The sequence below is a fragment of the Metopolophium dirhodum genome, chromosome 1, assembly GCF_019925205.1.
Source record: "Metopolophium dirhodum isolate CAU chromosome 1, ASM1992520v1, whole genome shotgun sequence".
Lineage (NCBI taxonomy): Eukaryota > Metazoa > Arthropoda > Insecta > Hemiptera > Aphididae > Metopolophium > Metopolophium dirhodum.
In genome coordinates this window covers 100,877,868-100,895,612 of record NC_083560.1, presented here as the reverse complement: position 1 = coordinate 100,895,612, position 17,745 = coordinate 100,877,868, and positions in this window count along the sequence as shown.

The window sequence follows — 17,745 nt, the reverse complement described above, 5'->3', positions numbered from 1 at the left end:
ATTTATTTATTCGTAAGAGTTAGATAAGAGATTCGATAAAGCAGGATGGATATATTATTGCGTATATTATGATGTATTATTTGCTTTTTAATTGATTTAAAATGTATAGTATATAAGCTAAATTTGTCGATTAGCATTTTAAAATTTATAATAACTGAATATCTAATAAGAACTCGACTATTTACACATTGTAATATTAAATTTACATATATTTTAAATTTTAGTAGGTATTACCATAGCCAGGCACCCTGATTAAACGTGTATCATATACTATTATCCTTAATAATCCTTATATTATAATAATCCTTATAGTTATGTTATGTATTTTAAACGATAAGAAACCTTTTAACTTTTACTGTAAATTATTTAGTGGATAACTATTTTAAAAATGTTGATGAACCTTTAATAATTACCTATAATATAGTCCTTAAAAATTATTTTACAAAAATATAAGATAGACGTAATATTTGATATTTGGATCTATGGTGTTCATTAAACTTGGGTCATTTTTATAAACTATAAATGTTGATATATAGTTTAATATTATTTACTAATATTTTAAAATTACCATATCCCCAATATCTAGTAAACCCATTATTGTGAACCTATTTATACAGAAAATTAAATAACTCCAAACTGCTCGTTAAATTTTTGAATTTTATATTTAAATATGTCAATATTTTCAGAAAAATTATCGGGTAAATAATTTACAGTAGAAAAGGAGTTTCATACTTGAAAACTGACGTTTGTTTCTCCACAGTCCACAGAACACTCCGTAATTGGTACGAATAGTTTTGAGGATTTGAAAATAATATACTATTTAAGTACATTTAATAATTTCACGGTTTAATAACAATTAAATTAAGTATATTTTCTACTAATGTTTGTACTTAATAATAATTTCTCGATATTGATATAAAAATAAAATTACGACAAAACACTCATGACCAGCACAAATTTTGAGCGCCCCGCAGAGATTTTGTCGGTATCTCTCGCCGGCCTAATCCCGACCCGTTGGTGGACCTGCAGGAGGTGTAACCTTGGTGAATCGGACTGTAACATATATATTTTGTATGCGAACCACCTATGTATATTCTATTAAAATAATATATAAACATAATATATTTATAACAATGTACATTTGCAGCAGGTAAACCTATGTTTTTCTTTTACACGATATCGTATCCGGAGCGACATTTTCAATGGGCATTGTATGTACAATACGTATTTTCTAACGCCCAACCTTCATGTATTGTGTATAATGCCTATATACTGTATAGGTAGATGGCGGTCAAAAATAGTATTTTTTGTAGAATTAATATATACGGCCCATATAGTATATTGTAGATAATATATTGTCAGTATAGTAAAAGTGGGCGGTTTCATCGAAACTGTGCCTACCCTTTTAGTCTACCAAATAGTCAACATGTCGACGGGATGCCCATTATATATTGTACGTGCTGAAATTAAATACCGAAAAAGGTGGGAAAGTGGGTAAAAATGAGTCACTGCTATTGTAAAAATATATCAGGAGCCTTGTATTAAATTTTCACACATTTTTACCCAGCAAATGAAATTTTATTGACAATATTATAGAAAAAAAAATTTTAAAAATTTAAACCGACAATGTCCGTCGACAGCTCAAAAAGAGTGGAAATAATTTCAAAATTTTATCAAGTGTAGGAATTGATAAAATAAACATATGATATAAATCTCAAGTGTCTACGGTTATTTGTTTTTGAATTACAACAAAATAAAAAAATCGGTACATGAGAAATAGAATGTGTATCCAATGTTGTAAAAATTTGAACTTCAAACGCTAATAAAAATTTAATTTGATTTTCTTATAGATATTTTAAAGGTAAACAAACTTATGAGGAATCTTGTATTATATTGTGAAACCTTAGATTTAAAAATAAAAATTTTGATGAATTTCTAAATCAAAACAATTTGCTAATTTTTGTGTTTTTTTCCGTATTTTGTCAATATATTTGAACTTTAAATGCTTATTTATAAAAAATAACTATGACTATGGATTTTTAATATATTTTAAATTTCATTGTAACATTATAGTAGGAGCTTTGTATTAAATTTTCAGGCTTTTTTGCCCAACAAATAAAGTTTTATTGACATTCATAGAAAAAAAACCTGAAAAAGTTGGAAACTGAGTATATCCGTAAACAGTTGAAAACAAGTCAAAATATTTTGAAAATGGTATCGTGTATAGATAATGCGAATATAAACAACCAGTAAAATCAATACATTCATCGCTCCGCTCAGAATCTAAAAAACAAATTGCCAATTTAAAAAGTACTGAAATATAAAATCAGTATATATTACCTATACAGAAATGTTTTAAATCGCCGATAGGAAAATAGTACAGGAAAAGTTAGATGTGGTATGAAAAGAAAAATCCCCTACACGGCTTAACAGCTGTATATTAATACTGGTACGGGTATAATGTATTATCAATTATCATATATTGAGACGTACCTACCTAAATGTAGTTTTGTAATGACGTAAAATTAAATAAATGTTACTAAAAATGTTTATATAACTTTCGAAATAATAAGTGTTTACCTTTAAAATAATCACATTATATTATGTAATGAGTATCTTTATAAATCTAATTTGGGTAACTGTACTTTAAAAATGTAATTGTTGAAAATATGTATTCATATAATTATTATTACTTAGAATAGTATTTAGTTATTAATAGTTTAGGCTGCTTAAAACGAAAATTCTTATAAACTACCTATAATATAAGTCCTATTGCAAAAGTCATTTTTTAAAAATAAATTACCATATAGTCATCGACCGCATTTTATTTGCCTCGTAATTCTATGGTAAACGTTATACTATTTTTTGAAAAATCGAGCAGGTTTAGCTGATTTTCTAATGATATACTTAGTATAGGTTATTTAATTTACTCGATGGTATATACCTCCCCAGTCCAACTTATAACTAATTAACGATACACGTTCGAAATATGGTTGTCATTTAAACAAAGAAAAAATTTGAAAATTAACGATACAATAAATTGGAGAAAACCCTGCATATAATATATTTTTTAATTGTTATAACTTTTCGAAATAACCACTTTTATAGAAGTGTAAAATATATTACCTTTTATATGTAGAAGGATTTTCTGAAACACTTCCGACAGATAAATCGATTTTAATGCTACTGAATTAGCATATTTTAATATGATGACTATTCTAACCCTTCTATTCTGCTTGGGAATTGGGTCCCTATGTCTTATTATATACAAAACAATGTATTCATAAATATGTTGTTTATCTATATGTATATTAAAAAAATTGTCAAATTAGTAAGAAACAAATTAAAATCAATATTATTGCAGTAAAAGTATATAAATAGTATAGTTGATGTAAGGCACTTTGAGGAAAAGCCATACTTATCAATACCTATAGTATTGTAATATTTTAAAAGTTCCTCTCACCGATCAATTTTCCGATACGCCACTGCTTTAATGATCTAATTAATAATAATATTAACAATCTCGCCATGTACCGGATTCTGCAGATATAAAATTCCGATATGAAATTTCCGGTGGTCCTATATTATATTATACTGTTTATATTTTATTATATGCGTTTCAGCGCTTGTTAAAATATCGTTTATCGTCATAATATATTATTGAATTCGGAAAACGGACTAACAATGACAATTGCCGTTATAATATGGTATCTATATAAAGAAGACGACCGCGTACTGTTCTCGGGTCACTACGAAACGAAAAGAAATGATTTAATTTCTATGGGCAGTGAAAAATATAACCAACAAAACGGAACAAAAAATAAAATGAAAATAAAAGAAATTGTAGGCGGACATAATATAATATTATATTATACTTGAAATACAGTATAATATTATATACAATACACCTACTGGCTACTGTAAATTTAATCGATGTTATTTTTCGACCGAACGACTTGTTTGAAGCGTTCGGCGATTGCTTGGCGTCTATTAAATAATAATATAATATTATTTTGTTATTTTCCTGAGCTGCGGAAGAATAAAATTGACCGATTTTCGCATTCAGCCGGCGTCAGAGTTCACAGGGTACCTGCAGGCTACCGACTGTAATAATAATAATATAATATTATAATGCCTACGAACCTGGACGGCTACACGAGATTTAATGATAAATTATGAATTAAACATATTATTATAATATTATACAAAATATGCCCATTCGAGTACTTACGATTACCTAGCCGAATTGGTGAGGGGATACGTGAGGATGTAATTTAATGTATTACATTTTCAAGTTTATTGACCGAGCCAAAACATTTTTATCACTCATTTCATTTATTTTTATTTTTTGTCAAATGCATAATACTCTTCCTGTATGGTCGATTCTCTTATCCAACTTTTATGTAAATATTACAAGCAATTAGATATTACATAACACATAGTATGTCATATTGTCATCCGTATAATCATTTATCATATTATTGTAATCTATATTAACCTTAGTAGGTACCTACATAATGTTTAATAACTCGGAAACTACTCGTTTGAATTTTGATTTAGATACATCAGGGCCAAAGCTAAAAAAAATCATGTTCCTACTGAGTGTGCTAATATTTTAAAAGAAAAAGTGTGGTTCTCATTTGAAAAACAGAAATTCGTATCGCTACAGGACACTTTTTAAACGATACAACACATCTGAAGAATTCGCAAATACAGTCATAAGACTTTAAGTATATATTATAATAACATTAAAAATAACCAGAAATCATATTTTGAATGTCTGCATTGTTAAAAAAAAAATTGGGGAGGAGCGTGCCTGCTGCAAATTGATAATTATGTATATTATATAGGTACACTTATTATATTTATTTGAATTTTAACAGTTATTGAATCTTCAAGGTAAATTCACAGAATATGGTATTAAAAGTCCTTTTAACGTGCGAGACGTTCAATTTTTTACTTCTCAATAATGTCCATACCCAAACGATGACAAGTAACAGAAATATTCGCACCCTGCGATGCGTAGGATACGCGTATATTACGTAAGTGTATTATTTTATATATAGGTTTACACGAGATTTGCACTGTCGTAGGTCAAACGCCGGTCATTGCGGTATCTGTGAGAGGTGTGGCGACCTATAATATACCTAACCCATATAATATTATATCGCATCATTATTACTATTATTATTTTACAATATTGTAGGTCGATATTTATATCTAATGCACGTGAGAAAAATCGTTATTATTTGTTTGCGGGGATCGACGGGGTGGCGCGTCATTTCGCGTTTACCCGAAAAAAGTACAATAATATAAGGCCCATGTACACTGTCATATCCAACACAGTCGATGATACACATGTGGAAACACTTTCTAAAAGGCTCTGTGCCGACCATATACATAATAATATAATATGAATTTACACGGCCTACCCTAACCTACCCTTCGCTGACCACCCGCACTACGGCATAACACACAATAATAACACGTCTCTCTTCGCCCTCGTCGACCTCCACCTCGTCCTCGTAGTGGTCAACGTATCGTCGCCGTCGCTGTTCACACATATTTTGCGAATTAATGGTCGTAAAAAGGTCCTTTCCTATACGGTACCCACATATACGTCGACTAGCCGTTGTACCCGCACTCCGAGGCATTGTCGCGGTGCGTACAAAATATGTACAATGCGCATTATACATTATTATTATTATTGGATCATATCGTAAACTATTTATTATATTAGACCGTATTGTGAAACTTACTATAGTGTGTATTGTCGTAAACTGTATAATATATTATTAGATATTATGTACTGACGGGGCCTATTGACCGACCGGACCCGTACCTGTTGCGGGATTGTTCGCCGTATAGTGCGCGGTTCTGCGAAAAGCCGAACGGGATATCGCCGTGTTTTATGAAAATAAAATAATAATTTAAACCGCACAGTTTGCTGCTGTTATTTGGATTTAGGGTTGGAATAGCCGTCGCTACGGGCGACCACCGGCTAGCCGGACGAGCCGACGGCGATGATTATTGTTACGGGCAGGATGTCGTTCCCGCACGCGCGCACTTGTTGCTACCCCAAGACTGGTTCAAAGGTCAAACATACAACAGAAATCGGCTTCGCGTTCAAAATTAAATATAAAAGCGAATTGTGGTATTCGGTTATTCGACTCGGCTGGTTGACCCGGATATTTTCGTCCGTGGCTAAAGATCAAACAACCTGCAAATAGGTATTCAATTTAAAAAATCAGCACTTTTGTCCAATACTAGACAATTTTAATATAGTAGTTTTGGGCGTACCACATAACAATATTATAGTACAATGATATAGCACTGATATTTATACTATGTATAGACTTTAATAATACGTAATACACTAATGCAATATATCTTATATCCAATGAAAGTAATGTTTAAAAAGTGAGTACAACTCCGCTATTGCCTATTTAGTACCTATAAGTAACTAGAGGGGTACCATAATGGATGTATTCAATATAAAATCATTGAATTTGAACAATTATTTTGTGTGTTTGTGTGTGTACAGTATAATAATATACTTTAAAAAGGTGGATAAGTGGATGTCGCTCTGCTGTACAGTAGGTTACAAGTGGGTCACTGTAATGGATGGTGTTAAATTTGAATTCAATGATATAATATCATTGTATAAGAAAAACGATTCTGAGCGAAAACAGTCAGTATATATAACCTATTTACGTGGAGCCTTGTTTTAAATTTTCAATCCTTAGCCATAAAAGTTAAAAATTTATAAATTTATAAATTTTTAACCACAAAATAATTAATAAATTATAAATTTGATAAATGTTGTCAAAATTTGAACTTTAAATGCTTATAAAAAAAAATTGTGCCTATGTATTTTTAATATTTTTCAACTACTATTAGAACGATATATCAGGAGCCTAACCTAACCTTATATTAAAATTTCACGCTTTTTTACCCAACAAATAAAAATTTATTGATATTTATAGAAAAAAAAACTAAAAAAATTGAAAACTGACAATGTCCGTAAACAGCTCAAAAAGAGTCAAAATATTTTCAACATTTTATGGTGTATAGAAAATGCTAATATAAACATTCAGTGAAATTTTCAAGTATCTACAGTCATTCGTTTTTTAATTACAATAAAATAAGAAAATTGTTACATGAGAAATCGAGTAAATATCAAATGTTGTAAAAATATAAATTTCAGACGCTCATAAAAATTTAATTTAAGTTTCTTCTAGACATTTTTTTTTTGATAAAGGTAGACAAACTTATGAGTAATCTTATATTACATTTTCAAATCTTAGATTTAAAAAGAAAAATTTTTATGAATTCTCATCAAAATAATTTGCTATTTTTCGTGATTTTTCCGTATTTTGTCAAAATTTGAACTTTAAATGCTTACAATTAAAAACTGTGACTAAGGATTTTTAATTTTTTTCATATGCCTTTGAAACAATAACCTAGGAGCCTTCTATTAAATTTTCAAGCTTTTTTACTCAACAGATAAAATTTTATTGATATTTATAGAAAAAAAAACTAAAAAAATTGAAAACTGACAATGGCCGTAAACAGCTCAAAAAGAGTCAAAATATTTTGTAAATTGTATGGTGTATAGAAAATGCTAATATAAACATTCAGTCAAAATTTCATGTCCCTACGGTCATTTGTTTTAGAGTTACACCAAAAACCAAAATCGATTTTCTCGAAAACAGATTTTGCGTAAAAATTCCCGTTTTTCCTTAATTTTTCTTTTGTTTTTCACGTCGCTTGTGAAAACTACTGGGAAATTTTTACTTTTGACCCCCCAAAGTACCAACTAGATTCACTTTCCTTTCAGAAAAGTTACTATTGAAGAAAATCCAAGCACTTTTACTGTCCTAAAAGGTGATGACAGACACAAAAATAAAAAAAAAAATAAAAAAATAAAAAAAAAAACACACATCATTGTAGATTCAATACATTCATCGCTTCGCTCAGAATCTAAAATCAGCACTTTTGTCCAATACTAGACAATTTTAGTATAGTAGTTTTGGGCGTACCACATAACAATATTATGGTACAATGATATAGCACTGATATTTATACTATGTATAGACTTTAATAATACGTAATACACTAATGCAATATATCTTATATCCAATGAAAGTAATGTTTAAAAAGTGCGTACAACTCCGCTATTGCCTATTTAGTACCTATAAGTAACTAGAGGGGTACCATAATGGATGTATTCAATATAAAATCATTGAATTTGAACAATTATTTTGTGTGTTTGTGTGTGTACAGTATAATAATATACTTTAAAAATGTCAAGTATCTAATCACAAATATATTATGTTTTTAATGAGGTGCAACAAAATAACTAAAACCGTTATTCTTTGATTTAATATCTAATTCCGTCCAAATTTAAACATAATTAACATCTATAAAAAAAACTGTGTTTATAGATTTTTTAAACGTATGGTCACTAGCTGTATGAACTACTTATGATATAAAAACGATTCTGAGCGAAAACGGTCCGTCAGCCTATGACATTACCAAGTATATTTGATGATATTATTGTAAATAAAGTAATTTATATAATATAACCTATTTACGTGGAGCCTAAGAGCCTTTTTTTCAATTTTCAATCCTTAGCTACAAAAGTTGAACATTTTATAAATTTTTAACTACAAAATAATTATTACATTTTAAATTTGATAAATTTTGTCAAAATTTGAACTTTAAATGCTTATAAAAAAAAATTGTGCCTATATATTTTCAATATTTTTCAGTTGCTATTGTAACAATATATCAGGAGCCTTATAAATATAATAATCAAAGCTAATAGGTATAATTAATATTTATGGTATCAACTGGCTAAACTTTTTGAAAAATAGCGTGGAAATCTCAATAGGAATGTAAAAACAAATTATCACAATTCTGGGTGCCCTGCAGCTGCTGTAGATGTATCACTCCGACTTCTGGCGAACACGTGCAGGTTCGATGTATTCATATGACACGAACAATTTGTCGCCATAGCTAAAGCCGTTTGTAAAATGTTTCTGTACACGATTTATAATGTTGTTTCCGATTTGTTGCAGTTATAATATTATATAATATTATTGTACATTGTTATACCCTTAATATATCATTCAATAAAACTAAAACAAAAACGTTTGTATTATAATAAAATATACCGAGTGTAACAGAAAGACTTGTCAATTAATGAAAAATAGAAGATTGATAGTAGTTAAAAGTATGAAAAAATTATGAAATTTACATGGATAGTAAATAATTTAAGATTTACCTTATTATTGTGTCTAAAAATTCCCAAAAAGAATATTTTGAAAAAAGTTATTTTCAAATTAATTTACGCCAAAATAGAATTGATATTTTAAAAAATTATAAAATTGAGCTTCTTGATTTAAATAAGCGTTTTTCTAAAAATCGGTTTCACAAATTGGCTGATTTGAATTTTTCCGAAAAAATATGTAATTCAATTTAAAATAATTTATTATCAGCATTAAAAAACAAAAATAAATTGTATACTGTACCCTAGCTCAATAGTGTCTAAAAATTATGTATACAAAATTGCATATTATTGATTGGAACAAATATTATTTAATTTACACTATGTATTGTATATTATTAGGTATAGGTATGTCTGGTTGTACCTGGTACAATATACGAAGCTCTTCGGGCCGCCGCGCTGGTATCTTAGTGAGTGGTGACACAGAATATTCGGTAAATTTAAATTGCGTCCCGATAAAAAGGCCCCAATAAAAACATACGTAAATGGAGTCCCGATAAAAAGGCCCCGATAAAACCATACGTAAATTGCGTCCCGATAAAAAGGCTCCGATAACAAAATACGATAAGTAAGTTGCGGTTCGTGTCTCTGTCATGTACCTATAATACTTTGATTGCGCCCGACGGAAAATCCGTAAAAATAACATATGACAATATATTATAATGTTTGCATTGATGAAGCAAGTCGTAATAACGGTATAGACTTAAGCTACAACTTATAATAAATAAGTCGATAATTAATGAAGGACAAAGTCGGCACAGACAAATTCAGCAGCTAGGGCTTAGTCCAAAATCTTAGTAGGTATGCGAATAAATATTTAACATAACATGACGTAGGTATGAGTGTACCAGGACATGACAGATGAAATAACTGTTGTTCTAGTCAATATTTTTTGTCAAACAGTAATGTTAACAGTCTTTTACAATGGAAGAGAAAATATTGGTTTGAAATTGGTAACATAGAATTTAGTATACAAATACCCAGGACGAAATTTACATAGCACAGAAAATAGGTACTCGGGGCGCAATTTACATCAAAAATGTACAATGGGACGCAACTTACTTAGAATATTATATCGAAAACGTGTCAGCACACGTGCCTTGTCTGAACAATATTACCTACCCTACCGGCTCCACCCGTGTATAATATAATAATGATGATAATATTTTACGCGTGCTATCGGATAATAAGAAATAACCAGGAAAGTGTAAATTTCTTATGTAGTTATGTCTGCGTATATTATGACATAATCAATTATTCCAAATTGGTCAAATACACATTCAAAAAATAATGACACTCATACATTTTTTTTTTTTGAATTTTTTCGTTTCAACAAAAGCCATAATCATTATGAGTATTACGTGGTTTTACAAGTAAAAATTATTTGAAAAATCGAGAAAATCGGGTTTTTCCAAAGCCCCAGAAATTATGGAAAAGTAAGAGAATAATGAGACAAAAACACGGACGTTTTCGAACGGTTGAAACGTTTTGTTTGAGCTTGAAATCGTATTTAAAAGTACGAAAAAATCGCGATCATTAAAACGAACGAAGATACAAAACGGTAATTTTAAATAACGTTTACAATAATTATATACAATGAATGTTTTATAATATTATAAGTATTAAGTATGTACGTTCCTATTAATACAACCTGTATACAATACTGCAGAACACTTCGAGTCGTATACGGCAGACTATAAACGCGGTGACGTAGAACAATATCATGTCGCATCGAATGGGTACGTGTCAGTACACGTGACATGGTTGAAAAAAATTAGCTACCCTCTCGGCGGCGCTGCCCGTGCACAACAACGATAATAATAGTAAAAAAAGTAATAATAATAATACTAATAATAATTTAATATAATATAATGCGCGTATGGCAGTTGCAGTGGGTACGCGAATAATAAGAAACAACCCGGAAAAGTGTAAATTCCGTACACACGGGCGTATAATATTATAATGGAACATTGTGTGCGCACGTGCACACTCTGTATACCGGCGTTGGTGCACACATAATATTTATAATATGCATGCGTGGTACATGCCCGCAGTGCGAGAAACGTGATGTAATTCCGACGAATGTACTTAAAACCCGGAGACGGCGACGACTATGCATACCCACTATAACAATATAATAATATTGTACATAAAAAAAATAAATAAACACGAAACCGGCTGCTATATGAACGGATTTCGCGACTCTGCACATCCCCCCCCGCCGCCGCCGCCGCCGTAGAATAATAATAATAATAATAATATGCACTGCACCGTGTGTGCGTATATGGGTCATGGATTATAATAATAATAATAATAATATTAGATAGGTATGTAATATTATGTATTATGCGTACACGCGGTGCCACATATTTATGATATCGACTATGCCGCGTCCGGTGTAGCAGCCCGCAGTGGCACAGTAATAATAATATAACCATCACAAATTCATAAACATTATATTATTATTGTAGATGTCGGGTGCATAATATAGTGATAATAATATCCACATGATGTATGTGCTGCTGCAGTGGGATTGACCTAGGCCGTAAGTCGTGGTAACCAGAAAAAAAAACATCTCGTGGGGGGGGGGGGGGGGGGGGTTAAATAATATTCTGTGAGATCGGCGTTTGTATTTATGTTTTTATTTCTCTTCAGTTTGTTTTTTAGAACAAATATTTTATCAACCTTTTGTGTACAACACTACGCGGCCAAACATTATCTGAAAATTCTACAGGTGTTTTTATGACATAAATTAACTAATAACTGAGTGATTTTGACAAGTTTCCAAAGACTGCTGCTGCTGTGCGTGGTACAGTAAAACTTCATAAATTCATAAACATGTTATCGTACAAGTCTCTCGTGTAGAATAAATATAGCTACAATAATACCCGTACGATGTATGAGCAGCGTGGGCTTAGGCAAAGCCGTAGCCAGAAACAACTTATGGGGATGGTTAAATATTCTGTAATCAACGTTTTTATTTATTTATTTATTTTTCTTCAGTTTGTTTGTTAATACCGACATTGACCTACGGTTGTACAATACTTGGTTGCAAACCCCGACCTCTTTATACAGCCAACAGTTTTCTGAAAATGCTATGGATTTATTTATGGCATAAATTAATAATTGAGTGTGAGCTAGACTATAGTTTCCAAAGCGTTTTTCTATTTTGAGAAATTATAGTTAGCACCTGTAGGCCCTTCTTTTTTTTCCGTGTTTTAATCATAACACGGGGGTTAACTGTTTTCGTATTAAATATGACCTAGAAAAAATTTGTATATACGAATCAAGTAGACGAAAATGAAGTACGACTAGTTAATAGATTTTCAATTAATAGCTCCTATATTGACGAGAGTAATAATATTAACAATTATTATAGCACTAGCACTACCTACTTATTATTATTTTTGTTCACGATAAACACGCATATACCTACGTATTTTATATATTTATTTTTTTTTTTTAATAATGTCGGTTGTCCTACCCCAACCTAACCTACCTATTGAGTATTATAATATTAAATTGTGATGCAACGATATATCTGAGTGCGAAGGGGTATTGATGTCCCACAGCGAAGTGCTGCTTGTAGGGAGTGTACCTGGTGAATATAAATTTAAAAGGTTAATTCACCTTATACCTGGTAAATGTTTTTTGTTTAAAGGAACCGAAAATCTTGCCCTGTTTTTCTATTATATTAACATTCTACATAAAGTATGAGATTAAAAATGAAGGATTTCTTTTAAAAAAGTAAAAACTGAAAAAATATTACAACTGTTACATATTATTAAAGAAATTTTAAAAAAAAGTGGGTTAGTAGATAATCGTTCTGCTGTACGATAGGTGTCGTGTGTGTACCTCGTCAATGAATATGTAGGTCACAGTAATGGATGTGTTCAAATGGAATTAAACGATAAATCATTACGTCCGAAAAATGATTCTTAGCGGAAACGACTTTTCAGGTAGTGTTCGTCTATATTTCTAATGATATTTTGTAAAATATTTATCTTATCAGTTAGTGAATCAATTTTTCCATTAGTATTTAATAATATGAAAGGTTGCATTAATTATCATACGCCAATAACAATTCCATGAGTTAAAAAATAAATATTATAATATCATATCATATATATTATTATTATTATATAGGTATTATGTATTAGCTTTTACCACGTATCGAAGTACGGTGTGAATAGGTTTGTGGTATATATATATAAATTTACATTAGTCTAAATTGTGAATAGGTATAGGAAATTAGAAAACGTATATAATATTATGTATTATGTGCAGCAAAGAGTTTCAATTAAACACGATTAATATTGGTAATATTTAAAATTACAAATGGTAATAACTAAAACTAAAAGAGAATAAAACGTTGTTTTTCTTTTAAATATACAATTATAATATCAAAATCAGTACTTATTCATATCAACAAAAAATTGTGCCTATGTATTATAAAAATTTAAAGAATTCTAAAATACTAAATTATGAAGAATTATATATTACATTTTACTTATATTATTTTAACGACATTCATAAAAAAAAATTGAAAACTTGACAATTTCAAACTACTAAATAGCTTAATATTAGACTAAACATTTTTTTTAAATGTGATTATGTGTAGAATATGATAATTTAAAGTATAGTATTAAAATGTTTCAAGTTCCCAAGATTAATATTTTTTAAATTACAATAGCAATTATTAACAAAATTGATAGGTATTATGGAAAACTTGTATCGCATGTTTGCAAAATGTTTTCACTAGGTCACCAGTTCAAAAGGTGGTTGGCAAACACATCATTGTATATTATCATCGCTCCAGTCGAGAATCTAAAAGATACAGAAAATTGTATATAAAATGTGTGTAATAAATTTAAAATTCGTAAGACAAATATTTCCAAAAACGTTAGTATTTCTCTAGAAAATGATTGTGTTTACCTTTGAAAGAATCGCCTAGCTTATAATATTATGTCTTATAATATCGGAAACTCGCACATACCTATACTCGCTATGCCTGTCTGGCTGTCTGCACCCTCTCCGAAATAAACAGTAGGTGGGCTACCACATGGTATCTGTTCAGAAGTAACGACGATACCGTGTGCGTATTACGTAATGACACCGTTGAAACGTAATAATAATAATAATAATGGTATTATTATTATGACACCTGCTCATGAGGTATAATATTATTATGTACACGTAATTTTGGTCCTTTCCGTTCGTCCGGCGACGATCGTCGATGCAATGGTTAGGTAGGTTATTGTTTCATATTATTATACCGCACATTGGGTGCGTACTGTGTAGGTATATAATATAATAATTATTATTATTATATAAATCTGGTATAATATTACACGCGGGTATCTGGTGTACACTGCGGACGAAATATATATTATCATCGACACTTTCCGTACTTTCCGGTAATTGTATCTCTGGTGCACAGGGTGATTCACCAAATCTGAAATTGGAATTTTTAAATACACTTAAAATGACCATATTATTATAAAATTCTTGAGATGTTTTTGTTTTTAAGGTGTGTCCGCAGTGTAGATATTATACAAACTTCTTTTTTCAAATGAGAACTTTCCTATTATACATTGTAAATTATTTAGTGGATATTTTTTCTAAATTGTTAACGTATTAAAATCAAATTTCGAATGAGTGGATTTTGATTTTTTTTTAGCAATTTATATTAATCCATCAATATTCAAATTTGTAAAAATAATTCAAGTGTAATAAACACTAGATCCAAATACATATATTATATTATATATATATTATGTTATAGTTTTGTAAGACCATTTTAATATAAACATTTGAATAACTGAAAAACTACTCGTTTGCATTTTGAACTATAGGTACCTAAATCAAAATATTCAACAAAATGTCCACTATGTAATTTTGAAATTTAAATTAAGTCTAAAAAAAATTAAAACATAAGTTTGTACAGCCACAGAACGGTCTTTATGTAGGTAGTACAAAACCATTCGAGAATAAAATTCAAAAACAATATCGTTTTCAACTTTTGTGTATGTTTAAAAATTTCAAAAATTAGAATTTGAATAAATGCATTATTAAAAGTGAAAAAAATGTGGTGTACATGCTTGATGAATCACCCTGTGTATACATAGTTGTCGACACCTATATGACACTAAAAAAATAGCGTAACGGTGTAATGTGAAATTTGATAAGAGCGCCACGAAAAATAATGTGTAAAAAGTGTAATCATATTTTCGTGCGTTGTAATATGCCTTGCTATATATTACACCTCGGATACTTTATATAGGTAATATATTATTATGTACTCATTTGTTTCACTTTTTTACTAGCTGACGGTGTGAATTTTGAAAAATCGTCCGTGTACTAGAGCCGTATAATATGTGATGTATAATCTCATCGAAAAACGGCGAGTTAGCACCAAAATTGCGACCAATTTTTGCACCAATTCAGTAAAAAAAATACGAACATTTGGTAAAATTGCCAGTAGGTACAATCAATGGACTCGATCTGACCGCTAGATATTATACATAGGTACCTGCTTGTACGTGCCAATAATAATATAAATTCCATTAAATTCGCCGGAAGCTAATTTAGTATATTATAAATCATCCCACAGAACGTCACATTGAGTATACTTACGTTAGACGTTTACAATGTTATTATAATATTTCCTGTCAGTAGCTAAGAAACTACAAAGTACCAATACCGATTATCGCCACAACGATTTATAATATAGTAATATTATGATAATTAATACTTAAGTACGGTATATTTCTTACAGATATCGCATGTAGAAATATTACTTATATAATGACGTTTTTAAATCAATAAAACGTAATAATATTATTATAATATGTTATGTTTTCTCGATAGGTACATATTAATATTATGATACTTAATATATTATTATAAACGTCACGTCAAAACATGTCTTGAAAATTTTGTTTTTTTTTTATTAGTACCTAAATTTATAATATACGTATATTTTTTGTATATTATATAATATAGGTAACTATAATAAGTTATATATTTCTCTAGAATCTAGACAGTTGCAGCATGTGTTTGAGTAAAAGTGTTAAAGTGTGTTTAAGTCCACTTGGATTGGTACCAAGTAAATTTTAAATACCTTTTTTTCTAGACTTTGTAAATGGTATTTGTAATACTTAGCCGCTTAAGTAATGTTTATAGTTTAATCTGAATACTTTCGACTTTTAGTAGTGTTGGTAGATACCTAATAAAAATGTAATAATAAAATGATTTGTTTTAATTTTTCCATCTTCAGGTTATGTGTATAGCTGGTAGGTACCTATAACACTTCATAAAAGTCAGATCTAATATAACTGACTAGCGCCACTTTGGAAATAGTATGATAATATTTTAAAGTGCAAAAATAACAGCTCTTTGGCAATCGTACCAAAATTAAACGTTTATTAAAATACATATTTTTCTTCTCGATATTTCAACATTTTTAAAAAGTAATTGAGCACACTTTCATTACTTATGTTCAAGTAAATAATTTTAAAATATCAGGAGTAAATAAACAAATTACATATTGTTTTAATACCTATACCTACTCTTAAAAGTATTTTTTACGAAACAGTCTATAGAGGTGTGTCATTTATAATTGTATATTATATTAATATAATATATTATACGTATATTATTTGCTTAACTTATATTGTCGTAAACGGTATTTCGCACATCATACAAATCTTACATAGTGTTGTTGTTTGTAACGCAACTTTTACCAATATATAATATGACATCATAAATGATAATGTTTATTTGTACGTTGTTAGCAATTAACGTATCTAAGAGGAATTCGTGTTTCATATTATTTACATAGGTTCCATACAAGGTGTAACCGAATGACCCGACAAATGAAATAACTTAAGAGGACGTGATACCCGCACGTGTTGTCTCCGTCTTACAAGTGCGTAACATAGCAAATTCTACGCAAAGCAGAACACATGTAGCTCCGTTAGCTTAAAAATGAAAGTTAATTGACCTCTTATAAAATCTAAAGGTAAGACAACCTCATGTGCTTTTTATTATATTTTAATTTTAAAGCGAGCTATGAGTATTTTAAAATTGTAAATTTTAAAGTACTCATAACTTGCTTAAAATTTAAAATATAGTACAAAGCTCATGAGGTTGTCTAGATAATAATCTTACCTTTAGATTTTATGAGAGGTCGATTTACTTTAATTTGTAAATTAAAGAAGCTACACATGTTTTGCTGAGCGTAAAATTTGCCATGTTATGCACTTGTAAGACGGAGACAATACATGCGGGTATCACGTCCTCTTAATGTCTTAATCAATATTAAAAAAAAAAATTATTTATATAATATATAGACGCTTATGCTATAAGTAGGTTCAGTATAAAATTGTTTATTTTTAATAATATTGAAAAATAAAAATTTAATTTAATTTAAAAATATAAGAAACAATTTT